Here is a 16,919-nt window from a genome sequence, read left to right as displayed (position 1 = left end):
GACAGGACCGCCTAGAGAAATGCAATATTAAGTGTGCTTGCATGTAAATAATCTTGTTCTGCATCATATGGCTTTATTCTGACATGGTAAAGGGGCAAGAACCTGTCCCCAAGGCCTGTAGATGGAGAAATTTTAATTTATTCCCAGAATCCTGCAGAAATTCGTCATGTGCACGAGTGGGGTTAATAACACGGATGAGGTGGGCAGGTGAAAGCACTGCCTCCCTCTTTCACCCACCCTGGACACGCTCCTGGTGTTATTTCCTCAGCCTGCGTGGAGAAAGGGATGCTATGAAGCAGTGGCTGGAAATTCTCTTTCTCCCAAACGAAGAAAAAGAAGAAATGTTTCTGCAGGAAGGGGGATTAGGGCTGGCAGGACACTGTGCTAACAGCCCTGCGTGGACCTTTTAAAAGCTGGGCTGTGTTAGTGGCCTAATGGATTGATGTGGTTTAGTCTTTAAATAGGTACTTAGAGAACGGTTTAAATGTGAATAATGGAGCGATACCTTATTAAAACCAACTGGCTGAGAGAATTATAAATTCACAGCTCTTTCAAACAAGAAAGGAAAGCCCATGACATTTCCTTAAGGAGCAATGATAGTCTGCAGTGTCAATATGGCTTTGGTATATATACATTAAAATGTGTAAGTCTCTATTTATGGGGTAATGGCATGCAAAATTCCAGCTGGATATTTAAATGGAACATATTTCCTTTTTTTTTAATTACAACATTGGAGATAGCTAAATTGTTTTGGCCTCTATTTTAATATTCAGAAAATTATTTTATTTTCTCAAACATTATTTAAAAAAGGGAATTTTCTCCCTGACTTAGGCTTTGTTTGCTAAGTTTCATGGCTGCAGTATGTAAATTTTACATCTGAATTAAAAAAAACCCAAATACTTAAAAATGGAAGTTGCAATAGAAATGCACTCAAACTACAATGGTGTTACAGCCATGTGGATGTGGCACCATAATTATAGCTTAAAAAGCAATTAAGATAAAAGCCAGTACAAAGAGATCAGCCAAATATCAAGAGACTCAATTCTAAGCAAAACAAATCTCTAACTTCAAGCTAAACAAACTTTTGGTGGTCCATGTATTCAACATTTTAATATTCATATGCAGACATGGAAACATACTGAGGGTTTGGGCTTCAAAAATGTTCCTTTAGCAGCAAAATGAGTTCAGAATCTCTTGAAGCTTTTCAGGGAAAAATGCATAATGGAAATCCCTGGCCATTCCAGGGGAGCTCAGCTGTGGGTTCCAATGTTCAGGGTTGACTCCAATGCTGGGGTCAAATTATTCCTCCTCTCTCATGTGGGCCCAGGATCTAAAATTCTGCTCTTTCCTGAAGGTTGGGCAGCACTGCTGGGAAGCTTGGCGAGTATTTGGGTGTTTTCTGGTGAAATGCTGAGCTCAATGAACCTCCTGTGCCACCTGTATTGCACCAGCAGGTTTTAAGTTTTCTGTGAAGATGAAAAGGACAAACATGTAAATGTTTACATTGATCCTGTGTCACACAGACACATATGAATAGGTATATTTGCACATAAATTTGATATATTCCTGTAGACATGCAACCCTGGACATGGACCTCATATGAATTATATGCATTGCACCCTGACATCCCTGTTTGTTCCTTTTCTTTAACAATTTAAATTACAAGACCATTCACATATTACAAACCCATTCACATAATACAAACCCAACTAAAGCACACTGTATACAGCAATTAAAACCCTATTCTATTGGGTTTTTTGGTCTATAACAATCCTACAAGACCTAATACCTGGTTGGATGGGTATTAAATGGTAGAGTTCCTATTAAAAAGTGTAGTTTTTATTCCATTCTGTAGCAGACTGACTACAGCATCAAAACCAGAGTCACAGAGCAGGAACCAACGTATTCAGTTTTATGGGAATTTTCCAGGAGGGAATACATTACATCTTAACTAATGTTTTGCCTTAAAACATAAGTTTTCCTGAACCAATTAAATCACCCAACTAATCTTGCACATGAAACATTAAACAAGAATGGAGTGTCTGCAATTAGCAAATAGCTTTGATGTGACTAAATATCTATCTGCATGCATCACCAACGTTCTGGGTTTAAGTCCCAGATGATGTTAGACATGCTGAATGTAAATGTTTGCTGCCTATAGGTTTCCAACCAGCTGAGTCCTGGAGCAGCAGCACTGCTGGGTCCAGAGGGATGGAAAACCAGATGTCAGCTGCTGTTGTAGGGAAGGGCCTGTGTGCATTAAAACATGGGTGAAAATGGAAAAGGGAAAGAAAAGGGAAAGAAAAGGGAAAGAAAAGGGAAAGAAAAGGGAAAGAAAAGGGAAAGAAAAGGGAAAGAAAAGGGAAAGAAAAGGGAAGGGAAGGGAAGGGAAGGGAAGGGAAGGGAAGGGAAGGGAAGGGAAGGGAAGGGAAGGGAAGGGAAGGGAAGGGAAGGGAAGGGAAGGGAAGGGAAGGGAAGGGAAGGGAAGGGAAGGGAAGGGAAGGGAAGGGAAGGGAAGGGAAGGGAAGGGAAGGGAAGGGAAGGGAAGGGAAGGGAAGGGAAGGGAAGGGAAGGGAAGGGAAGAAAAAAGAAAAGAAAAGAAAAGAAAAGAAAAGAAAAGAAAAGAAAAGAAAAGAAAAGAAAAGAAAAGAAAAGAAAAGAAAAGAAAAGAAAAGAAAAGAAAAGAAAAGAGAAAAGAGAAAAGAGAAGAAAAGAGAAGAAAAGAGAAGAAAAGAGAAGAAAAGAGAAGAAAAGAAGAGAAGAGAAGAGAAGAGAAGAGAAGAGAAGAGAAGAGAAGAGAAGAGAAGAGAAGAGAAGAGAAGAGAAGAGAAGAGAAGAGAAGAAAAGAAAAGAAAAGAAAAGAAAAGAAAAGAAAAGAAAAGAAAAGAAAAGAAAAGAAAAGAAAAGAAAAGAAAAGAAAAGAAAAGAAAAGAAAAAAGGAGGGAGGGAGGGAGGGAGGGAGGGAGGGAGGGAGGGAGGGAGGGAGGAAGGAAGGAAGGAAGGAAGGAAGGAAGGAAGGAAGGAAGGAAGGAAGGAAGGAAGGAAGGAAGGAAGGAAGGAAGGAAGGAAGGAAGGAAGGAAGGAAGGAAGGAAGGAAGGAAGGAAAAGAGTCACAGGATGCCATTAAAATTGAAAGGCAGGCAAAAAAGCACAGTGGTTAATGCCCTCAAAAACAAATACAGTCTTTAAAATATTCTTTAAAAAATAGGTTGGACAGTGCAAAAAGAAGTCTGAATAACATGGTAGTACAAAAGTAGCACAGAGCTGCCCAACTCTGCTGTCAGGGGAGATAAATCCGTGCAGTCTGTGCAACACCTCCCTCCATGGCAGCAGTGATTTTGGGAACCTGATACTCGGGGCTTTAGAAACTTTAGAGGCATGAGAAGCTGTGTGCAGGGGTGTGGCTTCTTAATTGCTCACCTTTTTTTGTGCAAACACAAAAGCCTCGCCCAGGCCGGTGTGCTGGGAGCAGGTGTGGATGCTGGCGTGGGAAAGGAGGGACACACACAGCCCGGCAGCCCCACTCTGCTCCATCCTCCAACAATATTCAGCGCCTTCCTCCCACATTTTCATCTTTTTTTCCGTAATGTTTTGATAAATGCAATGTATGGGCAACATCCTTGAGCTCATGGTGTGTTGGAACCCTGGGTACTGAGAATTTTTGGCTTTATGCGCTGACAGACTCTGATCCTGAAGAGAACTCTGCATTTGACCTGAGGCCATGGAGAAGCTTCCAAAATAGAATGGCAGAACTGAGATATCGGGTGTGGAGTTTGAATAGAAGTGTGTGATATCACATGGTGGAAAACTTAAGAGTTTAAAGTTTTAGAATATAGTAATATATGTAAAGCAAGATGGAGGTTTTAGGGCAGAGGCTGTTCCTTCTTCTTCACCTTCTTCTCCATGGGTTTGGGTGGTTTTGTGTAATTGGATAAAAAAGTCTCCATTGAGGGGCATGAGTTGTTGGTTATTGGGTTAAAAATAAAAATAATTTAGGTGTAATTTGTTAATTAGACAGTTTATCCTTCAAAGACCTTGTAGAGAGAGAGATGGGGCTCCATTTTTAGTTTGTTAGAGTGAAGTGCTGCAGAACTCAGGGTTTGTGAGACTGCAACAGAGATAAGAACTAATATCAGAGTCCCATCCCAGGGGGCTCAGCCCTCCTGCAGTGCCAGCTGTGCTTCTGCTGGAGCAGGATCCTGCACAAGGGGGGAGTTTTCCTCTGGAGCTCCAGGGATGATGGAGATGGGCCTGGGCTCCTCTGGGAATGCAGGGGGAAGGAAGCTGGTGTGATGGGAAGGGACTGGGAATTTGGGGGTAGAAATCTGGAGGAATGCCACTTCATCCCTTCCCAGGCTGGGAGCAGAGCTTCTTTGACTGGTTTTCCTTTAATTGCTGAGGATTTCTGCAAGTTCTGGGAGCTCAGAACATGATCTTTAAGAGTCAGGAACCATTCCCATGCAAAGAAAGGTTTTGATTCCCAGCTCTGCAATGCTGCCCTTCTAAGCAAGTGCAGCAATGAACAACACTGGTAATACATAAATTACCCAAAAAATTTAAAATCAGAATTTTAGACCCATGAGAGCAGCTGCCCTTGGATGGACACACATTTATGGATCAGGCCCCAGGTGTAGGAAGCAGCAAACACAGAGGGTGACAGGTGATATTTGACTTCTCAGCACGTATTTTGGAGAGTTGCACTTCCCATTGCATTCCCATTGCATTCCCACCACAGCCTGGCCCCAGCCTGCTCACTAACAGGGTGAAAAGTGTCTGGGACAATCTGCCAGATGGACAATGGTACTGCAGAACCTGTGTTTCCTCAGGGAAGCAGCCTGAAATGGCAGGAACATGCACAGAAAATGATGCCTCATTAGTTAACATCAAAAATCCCTCTGAAATAAGAGTTTTTAACTCATTGCCAGTTAAATTAAATTCAGACATGCCTGTAGTAACATTTGGGTCTGTGGGAAGAATTGTTGTTCAATTAAAAGAGAAGCCAAACACCACAAAAATAGAAATGTATACAGCAAGTACAGTGGGATTCCACCTGTTCACTCCAGATGTTTGCAGTCACTCACACATCTAAAGGCTCAGTAAATAGAGCTAATGAGGCTTCAGAATACCTTAATACCAGTTCCTGCATCCTTCAGAAACAGAGCTGCTCAAGCAGGGTTAGAAGAAGGGATACTGCTAAAAACCCTGCAGGGATCATGCTGCCCTTGTGGCATCCTACAGCTTGAATGGGCTTGGGGATCCAAGATTTGTGCAATTCTCCAGGGATCTGTCCTGAATTCCTGGTTTAGCAAAGAGAAGAATCTCTGGATTAATAAGAAGAACAGAAAGTAGAGCCCAAAAAGAAAGGTGCCTCCTGTAAATGGGAAGTGCAACTCTCAAAAATATGTGCTGAGAAGCCAAATATCACCTGTCACCCTCTGTGTTTGCTGCTTCCTACACCAGGGGCCTGATCCATAAATGTGTGTCCATCCAAGGGCAGCTGCTCTCATGGGTCTAAAATTCTGATTTTAAATTCTCTTGGTTATTTATGTATTACCAGTGTTGTTCATTGCTGCACTTGCTTAGCAGGGCAGCATTGCAGAGCTGGGAATCAAAACCTTTCTTTGCATGGGAATGGTTCCTGACTCTTAAAGATCATGTTCTGAGCTCCCAGGACTTGCAGAAATCTTCTGTAATTAAAGGAAAACCAGTCAAAGAAGCTCTGCTCCCAGCCTGGGAAGGGATGAAGTGGCATTCCTCCAGATTTCTACCCCCAAATCCCCAGTCCCCATCACACCTTTTGTGCTGAAGCTTCCTTTTGTATTCTCCATGAGTTCAATACGAACATTCCCAAATGGAAAATGACAAAACATTTAGAAAAATAGAGCATGTCTTGCACAAATTGGTTGAAATTGGGTCTCAGATCTTAAGACTGCAGTTTCTTGAGGAAAATGACCAGTTCAGCATTGTTTTTGGGAACAGGACTGGTGCCTGGAGTCAGAGAGGAGTTTTGCTGGCTCACCAGGAGGTATCAATTCCAGAGCAATGGACTCTCCACTTGGAAAGCCTTGCCCACTCTTCAGGCCTTGGGGAGCAGTTGAGGAGTGAGTCCGAGCCAGTTTAACACATTTCTCCTGGATCTCTTGCCCCCAGAATTCTAAATGGACTCTGCAAAGCCAGAAATCTTCCTACTCCAGCTACTCCCAATGTCCTTAGACCATCTCAGGTATTTTTGTATTCCACAATTCCCTACTTAGAGCACCTGGATTGTCCCATGAAATATATCAGGACCTCAGTGCCCAAAGCCAGAGGACACCAGGATGCAGGACCAGGAGGATTTCAAGAAGCAGCTGCCCCTCTTTATAAGAACATACGAAATACCTTCTTCACTGCCTTGTGATGAAAAAATGCGATTTTCCCACCCTGATTTCTTGTGTGCTCCTGACCGTGGTCCTGCAAAGGCCAGACACAAAGCTCTGAGCTGGGTGATATTTGCTGGAGCTGCTGGCACTGCTTTGGGCAGAGCAGGCCAGAAAGTAGGAGGAGGAAGAGGAGGAGGAGGAGGAGGAAGAAGAGGAGGAGGAAGGTAGTGTTTCCTTCCCTTCCTCAGCACACACTCTTCCACAGACTGTGTGCAGGGACCAGGATTTGGGCATTAATTAATAAGATTATTTCCTATTAATTTCTTCTTCCCCTTTCCCTAGGATGGTTTCTGAGAGTGGTGGATTTGACTTCCCTTCTTTAAAACACCAAGGCTGCATTTGCAGGACCTGGGACGTGGCCGTCACCCTCTGATATGGGGCACGTTCTCAAATTAGGAGAAACTCAGCAAATTATCATCCCCCTCACCCCATAAACCGAGCAACCCCCATGACCATAACACATCTCCCACACCCTGAGGCTGCCCCCAGGCATTGGACACTCCCTGGGCAAAGCAGGATGGGATCCCAGTATCGAGCCTGGTGGGTGGTTTGTGTGCACTAATTTCCCCCCACCCCCAGGTGGGATTTTGCCAAAACCCAATGTCTGAAAGCCTCAGCTGTGTGGAGAAGGAGCAGCTCAAGCCAAGGAGGCACCGAGTACCTTTGTGCTGCTCTCGTCTCAGAATCTCTTTTCTTCATTATTGTAATGCAGCCTTTCATGTGATTTCTCTATGTAACCGATAATGTTCTTGAGCTTGCATTTCACAGGAAAGGTTATTTTTGAAAAGAATAAAGAAAATCCTTATCAACCTACATGCTTGTTGTAGGAATGCCAACTCTCTTATAAGTGCAGGTCCATCCATTCCTTTATTTTGATGTAAAAAAATCTCCTGGCCTGCAACTACAACATGTAAGAGGCATTGCAGGCAGAACTTGATCTCATCTTACTCTGAAGACAGCAGGGCCTTTCTCCCCCAGAATAAATCCCAAACAAGCCCCCCTCCTGCTCCCAGCTTAACTGGCAGCTTCAGCAACAAGAGATAAACTTCAACCTACGTTTTCTTTCCAAGCTTAGTTGTTCATTACTTTTTTTTCCTCCCACACCTGCCTTGATCCCCTGCAAGAAGCAATTACCCAAATGATATTGTGGCTGGGGATAAATAAATATCCCTCCTGATACAAGGCAGTGATATCACAGTGACTTCTACAGGTCTCAACAGATTTTGTGCAGCATGCCTCAAAAATAAAAGGGCCCTCCTCCAAAGCGGTCTTTGAACCTGCCCCCGTTAAAAGCACAGCTTGCAGAAAGGGAAGCGAAAATGGCAAAATCTCAAGCCTGGAGTATTTGGAGCAAGTGCAAATCTCTAAGAAAGGTAAAACACTCGGTTATCTGACAGTTCATAAATGCTGAAGACTCCCTGTCCTTCCTTTAGATTATTGCAGGATGAAGAAGAGGTTCAAACTCTCAGACCTGCATTCAGGCCAAACACCTGCCACCTACAAAAATCACATTTCTGGGACAAATGAGCTCCCAGACAGAAAGTATTTTTAAAGTAACCCTCTCTTTCCTTACATTGCCAGAAGATACAGCATCAAGTTAATCTCCAGATGAGTTGGGGAATTCAGGTGCCATTGGGCAAACACCATTCACCAGAAACTCCACATGGCAAAGTCTACCCTGAAGGGAACTGGAGGGGATTCCAGGATCCTGGAATGTTTAGGGTTGGAAGGGATCTTCAAGAACATCCAGTTCTGAGCCCCTGCCATGGGCAGGGACACCTTCCACTGGACCAGGCTGCTCAAGAGTCCCAGAGATGCAAAAAAAGGTGTCTGGAGGAGGTCATTGCTTATGGCCACAGATCTGAGCTGCCAACCCTTAGCAGAGGCAGCCTGGTGAGTGGGAGAAAAGCAAAACCTGCTGAAGGGCCAAGGCATAGATTTTCTGTAATTAGCAGCTGATGCCCATTGATTTTTGAAATAGCAACTCTTTAAAATGAAACAGGTCGCACAATGGTCCCGGCAGCCAGGGAAATGTGCCTGAGCCCCCAGCTCTGCTCCAGTGACAGATAAAAGTGCCACCAGCACGGCACAGAGCAACACTGAGGTGTGCACCCAATGGAGCAGGGACTGCCTCTAAAACCCCTTCTAGCCCAGACCAATTTGTGCAAATAAACGCCAACATTTCTAAGGCTTGATTGACTGAAGGCAGCGAGAAGGTCTCTGCTGACTCCACTGGGCTCCAGATAAGGTTCTTCAGTTCAGTAGCTTCCAAAATGCATCTGCTTTTCTGATTTAGTGCTATTGTTTGATGCAGGCCAAAACCAAACGAGCCTTAATTAGCTTCAAACTCAGTTCCCTGCGTTTACAACATCCTGGTTTACAGTTCTGTGCTCTATTCACATTGCCAGTCAGCTGTGAACCCTGGCTGCTCCTAAAATACCTGTTTGTCTCACTGAGTACAAAACTGCATTTCTAAATTCTCACATAATCAAAGGTACACTAAAAATAGAGGAAATTCTTGCATATCAGGACAAGGAAAAAATGCACGCAACTTCTTTGCTCACTGATGCAACCAAAACACCCAGGAGTTATTATAATGTGCATTCCCTTGACAGGGACTTTTATTTCATGCAAATTACTATGATTAAGATTCGAATGCTTTTTTTCCATTTTCGCACATTACTTAATCAATGTGAAGTACTGTGTAAAAATTGCATCTCTTCATAACAGTGATTTTGACCAAGTCAAGTGTTGCTGCTAGAATCCTAATCCAGACTTGTGATTCAATTATCATTTAGAGACTTTCTAAATTCAAATTAAGTTTACAAAAAAAAAAAAAAAGTTAAAAAAAAAAAAAAGTTAATATCAATATGGATCATTTGTAGGTTTTATCAAAACAGCTTCCTGTTGCAAGGGAATGCAAAACATGTTGGATTCTTTCTGTTTCATTTACTTCTTTAACTAAACGTGAAAAATATACAGTGCTGCATGGAATGTGAGCATTAAAATTTGTATCCTGGGACACTTCTTGCTCATATTGCATTGTTTATATTTTATAGGCAGCCATCCTGAGAGCTTGAGGGAATATTTAAGCTCTGGATTTGGGCATCTGATTGAAGCAACCACATTACCACAACTTCATGAGTTGTCTGTTCTTCAGCTGAGTCCCAGAAATTCACCTTATCACCTCGAGTGGGTGTCTGCTTCGGTCCTCAGAGCTGCAATTACCTAAAAAAACAGGTAAAATCTGTCAAAAACCTGCTCTTGTTGGCCTGCATTAAAATTTAGGTGGAATATGCATGTACGTGATGCAAGCTGCCCATGAACTGCAATAACCTCATTATTTCCTGTGTTCTCATGTAGTCAGGAGAAATATTTCATGGTTTTTAGGGGGGATAAGTTCACAGTGGGCTGCTCATGGGTGTGAAGGTCAGTGATAACCATGACCTCTTCCACATTCATGGAATCATGGAATGGTTTGGGTTGGAAGGAACCTTAAAGCTCATCTCATTTTAGCCCCCTGCCATGGGCAGGGACACCTTCCACTATCCCAATTTGCTCCAAGCCCCATCCCACCTGGCCTTGGACACTTCCACATATGCAATTCATGCAACTTGGCACTGAAATTACTCCCTCAAAGCCAGCAGTGCTGGTAGCAAGCACTTTTGGGAAATAAACCCCCAGCTACTCAACATGAAGAATCCAATCAGTGGAGGAGTTGTTGCATCCCTTGGCCCCAGAGATAACACAAACTATTCTGGAGAGCATTAGCCTGGAATGCTTAATATAACACCTCTAGATTTCACAGGCTAGCTAGAAAATTACATTTGCATTAATGTTTTGGCTAATTATTCTCCTACAGCCAGCTAGAAAGGTTACCTGGTCTCTCAAATCTGGTATGTATCTAGTATGCTAGCAATTTCCCTTCCCTTTCATTCCTCACAGGACAGAAATTAGACATTGTCATTCCATATTATTTGCGACATGTTGACATTATAATTTAAAAGGATGCAGCAGTCCTGAACAGCTGGAGAGTAATCCTGAACAATCCTTGACAGTTTCCTTTGGAGGATGAATGCCCCTCCCTGGAGAACTGCACAGTCTCTTATTTTAAACTAACAGCTAATTTTAGTCAGTTTGCCCTCTCAGAAATGCATGCCACAGAGACTTCTCTACATGGTGAACAGCAGTGACCAGAGATAAGCACCCACACAGAAAAAAGAGAAGAGCTCTGAAATAGATTTTTGCTCTTCTAAGAGACATGACTTGTTTGCTGGATTGCCTGATGGAGCCAAGGAGGGACTCTGGTTGCTGAGCCAGCCCTCCCTCGTGCTGTGCTGAGCTGAAAGCTTCTTGGATCCCACACACACTTTGGGGCTGCTGTGGCTTGCTGCTCCTCAGAGACTTGAGGGAATTGGTTTAAGCAGAGGGGATTTTTTTCACCCCCTCCCCCATCTATCCAACAGGCTCAACCCACTGGGATTGAAAGTCCTTACTCCTGGAAGCAAACCTGCAGCTGGGTCAGGCATTGTTTCTGTCTCTGACAGGTTTGGGGTGCATGGAGGGATGGAAGCACAAGCCAGAAAAGACCTGGAAAGGTGGAAAGTAGCTTCATATGGCTTTGCCTCATGGGTCGTTGGGAGAATGGAGGAATGGGAGCTGGGGATTCTGCTCCTGCTGTGCCCATGGACTAGAGCTCCATCTCTCCTGCCCTGCTGCAGCTGTGGTGTGGCCTTGAGGACAGGTTCAAACACTCCCTCCCAATCAGTGCTTGTGTCTTTAGCCAGTAATACCTTGATTATTTTTTTTTCATCTTTCTTTTTTAAAGATTTTTCTCTTTTTTCCCCCCACGCTTCAATCATCATGCTCCTGGGGCATCCCAGGCACAGGTACACTGCTTGCAGATCAGGCATCAGCCAGGTGACCCATTTGTCAGACCTCTGGGGTACTTGGGGTTCAGCTCAAGGGTCAACAAAAACTGCTGAAACGATTCTTGCTTTATTATGAGTGGTGTGGCCTGAACAGGAGCAGATCTGGCTTGCAGGAGTCATGGCAAGGACATGCAAGAAGCACAGCAGAATTGTCTCTGTCATCAGGGGAGCTGGAGGCACTGCCCACACAGAAGGGAGCTCTCCAAAAAAGCTGGTTCCTGCTCTGCAGCTCTTTTCTCTCCTGAGTACAACAGCAAGAGCACAGAAGGGATAAATATTTTTGTGCCATGAACATGAGCAAAAGCCCCCTCTGCTTTAATAGATGCAAGGCTGGGTCAGAGCTGAGTCATGCTAAACCTCATTTTCTCTAGATTTACATCAGTGCCTGGTCACTCCTGATGGAATCCTGCTTTGCTGGGACCACTGAGAGGCTTCATGCAGGCTATGGTGGGGCTGTGGTCCAGCCTTTAACCTGTGCAAGATTTTTTCCATGCTGCACAGCTTCTCTGGGGAACAGTTCTGCCTTTTCTGAACAGGAATCGCTGCTGGCTGCAGAATAAAACTGTCTGGAGTTGGGCTATGATGGATGGTGTGCCCTGTGATGTCAAGGGGAAACTCACCACTGGTTTCAAGGACAACAGCTGGGGTCCTTTCTTCAGCTGTCTGTCATTCAGGAGCTTGCCTCATGGTTCCTACCAGTTAAACATTTCTATCAAATGAGGGTGGTGCTCCAAAGAAGAAAATCTGACAGAAAAAAAAAAAAAAACAAACAGAAAAAAACCCCAGGAATATTTCCTGATTCTTTTTTCTCTCATTAAGAATGACTCCCCTCAGCTCTCCAAAATCTAATTTGTGTGTTATACTTTCCAGAAAGACAATACTTCCCTTGCAGAATTTAGAGCAGAAAGCTTAAAAATCCAGGTTTTGGACTGAGGCGATTTAAAAAGCCATTTCACTGTCTTTATACTGTAGTTGGAGAAGCCAACAAGCCATGCAAAAGAAAACCCTGTGAATGTAAAATGCTGAGTGGAATGATAAAAACCCACCTCTGCAAGGTCTGTGTGGGGAGGACTTGGTCATAAGAGTGATGCTGTTCCTGTGAAGAAACATTTGCAAGCCCAAGCCCCCAGTAAAGCTGAGCAGTGTCTTGGTTTGAAAAGCCAGGTGTCTGCTAAGGAAGGTGGGAACCTCCCCTGGAATGGAAAATGTAAACTGCCTCCGTCTGAATTATTATAATTTTGAAGTTAAGGGGCTCTCAGGCAAAGATATGGGAGCAGGAATAACAGTTCTTTATTAGGGAAATTAAAAATACAAATGCGATAGTACAGAAAAGAAAACAAAACACTGGCAGAGTCCGAGCAGCCCTGGCAGGCTGTGGGTCAGGGAGGTGGCGCAGCCCTATCCCAGGGTGGCTCAGCCCTCCTGCAGTGCCAGCTGTGCTTCTGCTGGAGCAGGATCTGCACAAGGGGGGAGTTTTCCTCTGGAGCTCCAGGGCTGGGGGAGATGGGCCTGGGCTCCTCTGGGAATGCAGGGGGAAGGAAGCTGCTCCTCTGGGAATGCAGTGGGGAAGAAAGCTGCTCCTCTGGGAATGCAGGGGGAAGAAAGCTGCTCCTCTGGGAATGCAGGGGCCAAAGGCTGCTGTGCTGTTCCCAGGTCAGATTGTATCCAAGTAGGAATGTTTGGCTCCTCCCCTGGGCAGAGCATCTCCCCATGGATGATGGAATTTTCTCAGCCATGCAGGGACACTCACTGGTCCATAAACAGATAATTAATAATTAATGGCCCATGAACAGAAGAGATCTCCTGCGGGGAGGATTGGTTGTGGAAGAAATAAAGAAAACTGCCCAATGAACAGCAGAGAACTGCCCCAGCTCTGACAGATGCCAAAGAGAATCCACACCCCCAGCCTAAGAGCAGGTAATACCCAGTGTGGTACCTTGGGGCCCACAGGGATGGGAGATGAAGCTGCTCCAACACTTGTCTGTATGCGGGTACTCAAGTGAACGTGTAAAATGTGTGTGCCAGAGCTGAAGGGCTTGTGGGGCGCAGGGGTTTGATAAAAACCTGGTGGTGTGGGAGTGTGGGAGTCTGAAGAGAAGTCAAGACTCATTCTCTTTTCCTGACAGATTAATTGCCCTAAAAAGCCAGAATCTGAGCTGTATTTTTCACTGAGGACCAGGTGCACCCAGCTAAGAGGAACCCAAGGAGCAATTCCCCTGTGCATGGAAATGGAGGAGACAAAGAAGGAAATTCATTATCTTGGGTCCTTCCAAACTTTCTCAAGCAGTTGTTAGAAATGTGAGCTCAGCCAGTTGTCTCTCCAGAGAGAATAAGATAAAACACAATGAAATGGCTTAGCAGAGGTTTTTAAACCCTGATATCCCTATTGATTTTCCATGGAAAGCAGGCAGTGATGGACAGTAACAGTGCAGTGCCCTCAGGTTGTTTTGCTTGTGCTGAGATGCAGAATGTGTCTAAACAAGTCCAGTTTTACTAGAAATTTTCCTCTGGAGCACAAGTTACCCCCGTCTGTTGCAGCATTTCTGAGAGACAGAGGGCATGATTTATGTTTGGAATGAGATTTGAGCTACTCCAGTCTAGGCCTCAGATCTGGGCTTTGCAAGGCCTTCCAGCCTGTGACGCAGTTAGAAATTAAGGGTTTGTGGCACAGTTAGAAATTAAGAGTTTGTGGCACAGTTAGAAATTGTATTAAGGTGTGATAGGGAGCACTGGGCTGTCTGGGTGTGAAGTAGTATAGGTTTATAGTGTGAGGTTTAGGCCACCTTAAGACAAAGATAAACAATGTTCACTTGCCAATCAGAGTGCCTTTGTAAACTGTAAACTATATAGAAGTGTATATAAACTGCCATCTTCTCTCGAATAAACAGAGAACGTTGCATTAATCGTATTGGTTGGATGAGTGTTCTGTCCTGTCCAGCTTTCCCGTTTTATGAGGTCCCTGGCTTTTCCTGTCCATCACAATCCCTCAGATCAGCTCCCACCCCATTATTCTCCTTTGAGTATGGAGTTGACAAAGTCTGTTTAAAACCCTCTGATGTGACCCAGGAGATACAATGGGAAACCATAAGCAAACCAAGGTGTGGGTGAGCCCTGCAAACTCTGCTCTTGAAATGACCTTGAGATCCTCCCTTTATTTCACACAGGTCTTTTCAAATCATTCCTGGGACAGCCTGCTGCGGAGAAATCAAAGGTGTTGGGTGGAAGAATGGCTCATGGGGAGCAGAAGAAAATTCCTGCCTGTGAGATCCTGAGCCATGACACTCTCAGAGGGTGTCCAGCAAGTCTTCCAGAACCACATTCCATGCTCTCCTGCTCTGACTGGAGGCCTCCTGGAGCCAGTGGACCCTGCTAGGAGAGCAGATTGCTGAGGTGAGGCTTTCTCCTTCCCTTTCTAATATCTGAATGTGCATTGAGAGACACAGACAATTCTGGTCCCAAATACCCATCCCCAAACCAAGGCTGGTACTAACTGGGAAAAAAAAACTGTATCTCCCCCTAGCCTCAACTCTTCCCGAGGGATGGAGCTGTTTTTATCTGTGAAAATGCATTCTGACATGCCTTTGGAGAAGTCCTCTCCTCACTTGTTTCATCCGCTGGCAGCAGAATCCATCCCTATCTACCCAGGACAAAAAGAAAACATAAAAAAAAAAAACCTCCTTATTTTCTTTCCCACTCACACATTTTCAATTAAAATAGATTTATGCAAGCTATACTGAATGTGCCACAAATCTCTTTGCATGGTTAAAGTTGATTAATTGGGGTCGGAAGTGAGAATTAAAAAATGGCAGCAGCTCACACAACACAAAACGCCTCTCCCAGGCCTTGTGGATGATGGAGCACAAGCAGAGGTGCTGTGGCTGGCTCTGCCTGGAGGAGAACAGCCTCCTTCACCTTGGGTTAAACACTCAAGAGCAAAGCTGGGGTTTGGGGGGAGGAGGCTGGCCTCAAAATAATGTGTGTATAATCCTCAAGATAATAAATTTCTTACAGATGTTTTGTAAACTTCCGTGTTTGAGAGCGTAAGCCATAGTACTTTCTAAATCCCTAGGGGTTGTACTTGATATCCATTTGTTATTTCCTAATGCTATTCAATCTTTTTTTTTTTCCCTGTGTGGTTTATTTTTTAATTTTTTTCTTTTTTGAAGCTTGCAGCAATAAGCCTAAGCCTTACGTCGGCCGTTGCCACCACCCCTGCCATTCCTCAGTGAACTTTGCACGTGTTTCCATATTCCTTTTCTTCCACTCCCGATAAAAGCATTATCAGGGAAATTCAAAAGCAAGCAGAAAACTGGCATAGCTAATTTAGGCTAATTAGTATGGCAGAAGCTGAGTCTTCTACTTCAGAGGTTCCCATGCCCTCCCATGTCTCCACCTGATCGCCTTGTCCAGCAGCAAACCCAGGAGGCAGCTCCAATTATATCATAACCTCTTCAAACACCAAGCCACTCAAGCTAATTTTATCCTATTAAACAGACTGAAGGATTCAGAAGAAAGGTTCTCCCCCAAAAGCTTCAATTACCAGTGTCCCTGATTACCATCTTTACAATCCTATATGCTACAGTTAAATACTTTTTTGCTTAGTGTTGCTTTCTTGATTTAGATGAAAAGCGAGTATTAAGAGCATGTCTTTTCAACTCAAGCAAGTGACATTCATAAAAAAAAAAAAAAAGAAAAGGGAAAAAAAAAGGAGCCTGTCTTGTTATTAGCGTATTTAATCAAAGTCAAGTTTAGAAGTGTTCAAAGACAATGTAACTGGGGAAATGTAAACATCCCCTCTCATCCAGTGGCATTTTAAGCAGCCACAGGTAACTGCCAGGAGCAGCAGTGACGGCCAAAAGTATCAGGGCTAGAAGAAAAAAAAAAAAATATATATATATATATAAAGGAAACAGCAGGATCTCCTGAGGAAAGGAAATGTCGAATGGTGCTGGGATTAAATCCCACATCACTAATCAGCAATAAGGACAGAAAACAGCCCCCAAGGTGCTGGGCTGGTTCATCCTTCCTTGCAGCAGCCCGGGGTGGCCCTGGGCACACGGTGACACCTGGCCAAGCACACTCACCTGTCACAGGTGTGCCTGGGCTCTCTGCCTGGGCCCCAGTCCCGAGGGTGGTCTCAGGTCCCCCTGTCCATCCCTGTGAGTCCCTGTGAGTCCCTGCTCTGAGGTCCAGGAGCTCACTGGAGAACAGCTCCCCATGCTCCTGGCCATGCTCCTGGCCAGTGCCTCCTCCCAGGGGGCTGCAGCCCTGGCAGGTGGCTCCAGGTGCTGCTACAATTCAAATAATCCAGGCTATTTATTAACAACACAGGGAAAAATGGGGGAAAAAATATATATATGTCACCTGAACATCAAATTAACCATCTCCTGAACACTGAAGCTGGGGGAAGTTCAGGTGCTGGCAGTCCCTGTCAGGACAGCATTTATATGGAAACATCATGAAGGTATTTATCACCCGGGAACTTCAGCAGCACAAATCATAGCAAAAATACATATTGCATTTTTAGAAAGGAACTTATTCTCCTTCCCCAAGCAGACTAATTTTGTGT

General features: G+C 44.3%; 1 long non-coding RNA gene across 1 annotated transcript in view; it reads left to right on the top strand.

Annotated features, from left to right (window-relative positions):
* The window catches only part of LOC146767434 (uncharacterized), a 90,385-nt gene extending 74,360 nt beyond the window's left edge, over positions 1 to 16,025 (top strand). The window contains exons 3-5 of the long non-coding RNA XR_014955849.1: positions 9,479 to 9,659; positions 14,515 to 14,740; positions 15,517 to 16,025. This is a non-coding gene — a long non-coding RNA (uncharacterized LOC146767434). The remainder of the gene's footprint in view (positions 1 to 9,478; positions 9,660 to 14,514; positions 14,741 to 15,516) is intronic.
* Positions 16,026 to 16,919: the final 894 nt, after the last annotated feature.

Source organism: Lonchura striata, chromosome 5 (genome assembly GCF_050655825.1).
Source record: "Lonchura striata isolate lonStrDom1 chromosome 5, ASM5065582v1, whole genome shotgun sequence".
Lineage (NCBI taxonomy): Eukaryota > Metazoa > Chordata > Aves > Passeriformes > Estrildidae > Lonchura > Lonchura striata.
The sequence above is the reverse complement of the archived record's forward strand: the minus strand, read 5'-3'. Positions and strand labels throughout refer to the sequence as shown.